A 6895-nucleotide genomic window follows, 5' to 3' on the forward strand; every position below is an offset into this window, starting at 1 on the left:
TTCATTAGATCACTGAAGCTTCACGCAAATTGCTTGGAGGATTGCTAAAGCCCCTCAACAATCAGAGGGCTCGACTGTGGGATGACTGTCAGCCTAGTTCATTTCAAAATAGAGAGCATTAATAAGAGGTGGTTAATTTATGAGTTCAGACACAGCAAGAGCACTGAAGTAGCATGGCCTCTCTGTGTCAGAAACAAAAAGGCAGGAAGGCCAGTTAGAGAAGAGAATGCCTGTTGAAGATTCTTTTATTCATGTTGCTTAGAGAGTCGATGCCTACAATTGTTCTTCTCTGGCGTCACCATTCCCGTTGAGCTACATGCGATGAGGGGATTGCTGCTGTGAGGCAGACCCATGGGAAATAGCATGCAGAGAGGATGTGTTCTATGAATAGAGAGCACAGCCCTGGATAATTTTGTTTTCAAGAACAGATGCTTACCTGGGGGACTGCAGTCACTCTCATACAGTGTTGCAGTTAACAGTATATGCACAATACATGAAAGAGATTCTTCTTCACATCTTGCATTTATTGTTTAGGACAGTATTTATTGCAACCAGGGCTTCTCAGCTACAGTATGCCACATTAATTTCCATAATAGAAAGCCTATTCTGAAATTTTCTAGACAGAAACTTCTAGTTTACAGTGTTACATGTTTTTTGGAAATATGATGGGTAATGATGAGGTTTTTTCAGATAGCTTTTGTTGTAGCTTGCATTTCTTATATTTGGAGCATAGAATTCTGTCTTGTGACCCTGATCCTGACTGAAACAAATTCAGATTAGTTCAAGTACACTCTTGTACTGCTGCGTGTCTTAGTAAGGGAAATGAAACTGGGAAGTGTTACAGTATTTTCTGATGTTGAAATGTCTTAAGTGAGGAAGATCGATGATACACACATGAGTTGCGTTTTGGATATGTAACATTTTGAATAACTCAGCATAATATCTTTTTAGATCATTGCTGCTTGTTAAATGTCCGGAATAAAAACCAGAAGACACAAGGGAGCTCGAGAAAGCCCAAATGAGAAATTTTGCATTGAGCTGGAGAAGTTAAAAACAAACCATCACACAGTCAGGCCCCTGTGGGAGCCTTCTCAGTAATGGTTGCTATAGTGTCGTGAGATGAACTAAGTCGACATGCTTTCCTTTCCAAGTTGCTTTGACTGTATCTGGTCAGGAGGAACGATTGTACTGTACCTGTCAAAGTGAACATAAGGTCACGTATGTAGCTTACAGTTAGACAGGAAGGCATTTTTTTTTCTAACGCACTGCCGCCCTTACAGACAATTAAATATCATACAAGCAAAAGTAAACATATTGTAAAAGGAGAGCAACTCAATGTGCTGTATTTTGAACACATATATTATTTAAAATTTTTATTAAATGACAGAGTGGAGATATTACAAGTTATAAACAAATGCCACACAACACTATGCACAAAACAGAGCAGACATAGACACAGCAGCACCTAATGCCTTGGGCCATTGTACTGTGCAGGACCTGACTGATGGCTGATGTCTATGACACTGGAGCAGAGTAGACTAATGGACTAATATTAAGAAAATTGCCTCACCTCAGATTGGTGATTTTAATATGGCAGGATTCTGTATATGCTAGTACAATCTGATAAAAAAGTACAATGTACAGAGGTTCATTTGGTCAAAACAGCATCTGTAAGCATATTCTGGGACTGTGAAGGGTGATTTTAGATTCCTTAGAATGCTCCATTAGTCAGGAAATTGTAACTTGAAGACACATTAAAAGGAGGACATCCAGAATTGGACACATTGAATTCTTCTGTGTAAATAGGACTATTAACAGGACTAAGGAAGGGATTTAATTACTGAAGAGTAAATGAGGAATTGATCTCAACGTTAACTATAGTACTTCAGTTTGTGAAAAAAGACTCAATTTTTAGGCAAAGATCATTTGGGCCACTTAGGCATATATTTTTGTTATGACTGTGGTGAGATCATGATATATGAATTATGATAGACATCCCCATTGCAATCAAGTAATATTTCTACTTTGCCATGGGGATTGTGAGAACATGATAAATGTGATGACTACTGGGTTCAGGAATGTCCCATCTCAGCAAAAAGGTCTGGAAAACTTCTCATATAAAGAAAAACAGGTCCTTTATTGAAAGTCGAGTAAAACCTATAATGTGTTCATTTTGGATTGATTGAAATTGACAAATTCCTATTAGATCCAAATTTCCCAGCTTCCTTTGCAGGAGTAGTGGCAATGTGCTAGTACTGGGTTAGACACTGAGCAATCAGGTTTATCATGCCTGTTACCTAAAAGGACTGAACTCCTCACACTTCTTAAAATGAGGGCCTTCTTCTCTGACATGCCACCAATCAGAGATAATTGTCATTCAACATGCTGTGAGCTATACAATCCCTTACTGAAGAATTCCTGCAAGTTGAAAGGCACCTAGCAGTTTCAAGGAGTCACTTGAACAAGTCTGCAACAATGTAGATCATAGGGCTCAGGCTGCTCCCTGATCAAGCACGTTTACAATTTGAGCCTTATCAGCGTTTAATAAAACATAAAAACATCTAGTGTCATCCTCAATCTAACCTTGTTTATCTGCTGTTCTCTATGCATTGCTTTCCTTTGCCTAAAGTCAAAAGTGAGAGCATTTTAAATGTGTTTTGCTTTTTAAAGCTGCTAATAAACTTTGACAGGAGAACTCTTGCCTCTTCAAAGCAAGGCTTTGAATAACCTGAATATAACAAAATCTAACTTGATAGTCTACTAAATATTTACTCATTTATCCCCCCCTTCCCTGATACATAAATTAGCATTTTGCCCAAATTGTAGTTATTGGGATTCCAGAACTCTTTCATCGAAGGCAAATGCTAAATGCAGTTGAATTTCAGAGCTAATTCTTCTACAAAGCAAGGCAGCCGACTTCCTCAGGGAACATTGCATCTCTCCTATCATTTGTGACAGTATAAAGAAAGACACAGATGTTGCTGTGATAGCCCGACACATCCACAGTGATTTCCTCGAGGCAGACTTTAGTCAAAGAGATGGAATTTGTTCAAAATTGATTGTCACAACCCTTCAGTGGTATTCCAGGCACTAAACAATGGATTACTAATTAAAACCAGTTGATCAATGACTTGACAGAGTGCATCATGCCAAGAATGAATCAAATTCTTTATTTTCCTTCATTTATCATCTTGCCAACGGTGCATACCTCTAGTCTACTATGCATTATGAAAATAACGACAGGTTTTAATTTAATTTCAATGCTGGAATGACAGCTTATCAATCTCCAGCTGGAGCTTCTAGAAAATACCTTTATTGGTATTAACACCCAAGCCAACTTTCTGTTAAAGTTCCTGTTAGGTGCTCACCTGTCTCCTCTTGAGTCTACACGTTCAGAATAAAACATTTATACAGGATTTCATTGAGATACTGTGTTTACTTGTTTTCTCTGAGATACTTGTTTTTCTTTGAGGACGAAGTAGAAGGAGACTATTTCAGAACTTAAATATTTTTTAATTTTATACACCTCCGATTTGGAAGCATCAATTGTTAATCAGTTCATCTTGTCCCTACTGTACAACAAAACTGTTTTGATTCTTTCCATTTTAAGACTTGTGTCCATCTACAAGTTTCATTACAGATGAGTTCTTGTCATAAAACGAAACATTTCTAATAATGTTAATTTTATACACCTCCGATTTGGAAGCATCAATTGTTAATCAGTTCATCTTGTGCCTACTGTACAACCCCTGTACTGCATGGGTTGAATGGACTTCATTCCTTGACCTTCTCACCAATCAGATCTGCTGATCATTTGATACTACAGACTTTAGACTTAAAGGAGAGTTAACTTCAAGTGGAGAAAAAGCACAGCTCTCAATGACATTACTGGAGGCCTGCAGGTGCCTGGAAAGAACACGATTTATGATAATACAAGAGAACACTGACCAGCTCAAGCCCTCACTACTTCCACAGCATTCAGGTAGTTGTGCATCATGTGGTGATTCATAGTCACACTTGTTTGAAGTAGGTTAATTGGCTTCTGGAAAAAGTTGCCCTTAGTATGAGTGTGTGCATGTTTGTGTCTGTGTGTGCCCTGAGATAGACTGGCGTCTCATCCGGAATGTATCCTACCTTGTTCCATTTCTTGCCAGGACAGGTTCCAGCTCCCCCAGGATACTGTCTAGGATAAAGCAGTGAGAAAATAGATGGGTGGATGGCTTAGAAAATGGATGGATAGCTATTACTAATAATACTTTGCCTAACATATTTCTACCTTGAACAATTGTTTGACTACTGTTCTTTATTTACAGTAACTGGATTGCAAGCTTCTGTAAACTCACATTTTGTAAAATTACATCTGGAGTAATGTTTTGGCAGGGAGTTTGTGATTTCCTATACTAACATTTCAAATATGATTTTCTAAATGTTTCAGTCTCTAGATAGAACACATAAAGCACATAAATAATAAATAGCAAAAATAGCGCAATACCAAAATAGCTCTGCATTTCCATGATTTCCTTCACTACAAATTTAATCACTAAAAGCAGAAAAACTGTTATACACTGCTAAAACATCTGCTTTCTTGCTAACTGGAACCATTAATTGGTTAATAATCAACAAAACATAAGTGAAAGAAAAAAAACTGATTGTATCATGACAAATTTTTTAACATTATTGTTTACACCAATCAATCAATACATTTGTGATATATTGTCTCTTAATTAAAATGATTTCCTAAAACTCACTCAGTAAGCTACTGTACAAGAAAAAAACAAAACTGTTTTGAGTCTTTCCATTTTAAGACTCTTGTCCATCTACAAGTTTAATTACAGATGAGTTCTTGTCATAAAATGAAACATTTCTAATAATGAAATATGTCCAATATCCTGTAGTAATTTTAGATAAAAACATTACCATCATTAAACATTCCTTTTGTATCTTCTTCTTCCTACATTCAGTGACCGAAATATTAGGAAACCCCAGTCAGATAAAGAGTGTGTGGTAGGTATGAGGATTTTAATAAGACTTCTCTCAACTTCCCTGGCAAGAAAATTAAGAAAATCTCAATCCTGTTAAAACCATCAGAAATGGTGGAAAATACCACTCACAATGTCTGTTGAAGTCATCACTGAAGTTTAATGCAGTTTCAGAGGCCCAAAATATAATCTGACAGGGCTACAATATTTAACCACAAAGTGCACTTAAGAAGTTTAAGCTTGACTATCTTCAATAAAATGACAAGAATGACAAGATTCTGAATGGCTAGAATGGCTAGGTTACATAATAGGTATTTTATAATCTAAAACTACTGAAAAAGTAAAATAAATGACCACAATGAACTTTTAAAATATTTTTCTATTTTTTTTATATACTGTAGAATTCCCACTCAGACTTAAGTAAGCATTGCTTTATTTTTAATCCATTACATGTTCAAAGCATGTCACACAAGACAATATATTGCTAAGAGTTTGTTTATGTATACATATTTCTAATGTAGAGTATTACCTTTTATTATTCTGAAGGATGCATAAATGATCCAATTTCTACTAATAAACACACAGAGATGCTGAAGGAAAGTGCCCTGTCAGGGAGGGATGCCCAAGGGAGGAAATTCATTTGTTTCCAAAGCTCATTTGTCATCTTAAGATGGATGTTGCAGTATTAAAAGGTTTTTCTTAAATGAGCTAAAAACTTTATCCCCAAAGCAGCACCAACCGTGACACAGCATATTGCAAACTTATTTTAAAAGGAACCTGTAGAGCTGTTTGTTAAAGTGAGGACAAGATGAACGATAGGAGAAAGACGGATTGCTTGGAAGCAGGTGGTGGTTTGGGACTTCTGGAGTTTAGGGAAACCTGTCTCAGTGTTCTCCTCGTAGCAGTCTCTGCAGTTTCACGATTTCTTAAGGACTAGTCATCCTCAGTGTTTGGAAGTAAGTTAAAATTATAAAGAGTCACTGGGGCAGGTGACTCTTTTATCTTTCTTGGGTACAAAATAAGCAGGATTCACAGCCCATGAGCCATCCTCAACTTTACAATACCCAAGGCAAAAGAGACCTTTACATTGCTGAGATGCTAAATACCTCTGCAGTCCCTGTTTCCCATCAGGGCCCTGAGCTGCTTTACGCACTTTCTCACTCAAAACAGTGCAGACCTCGAGGGTGAGATCTGGCTCTGGGAAAATAAATGTGCAATACAGCCTAGCCTTGCCTGTCTTTGTGCATGTAGCAGCATTCTGCATTCCACCACCCTGGATAATAGAGACTACTCAACAAATAAATAATACATAAAATAAAAAATCATCAAAACAAAAACTTGCATTGATATTTTAGAATTTAGATTCCCTCAGTGTACCTATGCAAGAACAGGAAAATTAAAAACAAGAATGGGCCATCCTGTTCCCCCTTCAGTGTTCGTCATTTTCAATCACACAGACTATTAATACTTAAATATTATCAAGTGTTAATACTGGTCCACTACAGTGTAAATTCTTGTTCTGAAAGATGCCAGCTTCTTTGCTTCCATATGTTTTCATGGTAATCCATTCAGTGTATTGATGATTTTCTATGCAAATACAATGTTTTCTGTCATTCATGTAAAATTGTCTTTCAATTCTCAATCCAGTTGCATTCTGGTGTTCTGTTCATTGAAAGTAATTTTAAATAGCTAATGCTGTTCACTTTGTTTTTGCCTTCATATTTCTAAAAACTGGATTTCAATCTAGTTTTAGACATCTTTTCCTGATACATTAAAAAGGTAAAAAGGTACATTAAAAAGTTCCTTAAACCTGTTTTTACAACAAATCCTCCAAGGCAAGGAGTGATACTTTGGAATGTATAGAAGGCTTCCTTCTTGTGAAGTGGAGAAAGAATGACTTGTAGTATTCCTAAGGT

Source organism: Lepisosteus platostomus, chromosome 11 (assembly GCF_059453375.1).
Source record: "Lepisosteus platostomus isolate fLepPlt1 chromosome 11, fLepPlt1.hap1, whole genome shotgun sequence".
Classification (NCBI taxonomy): domain Eukaryota; kingdom Metazoa; phylum Chordata; class Actinopteri; order Semionotiformes; family Lepisosteidae; genus Lepisosteus; species Lepisosteus platostomus.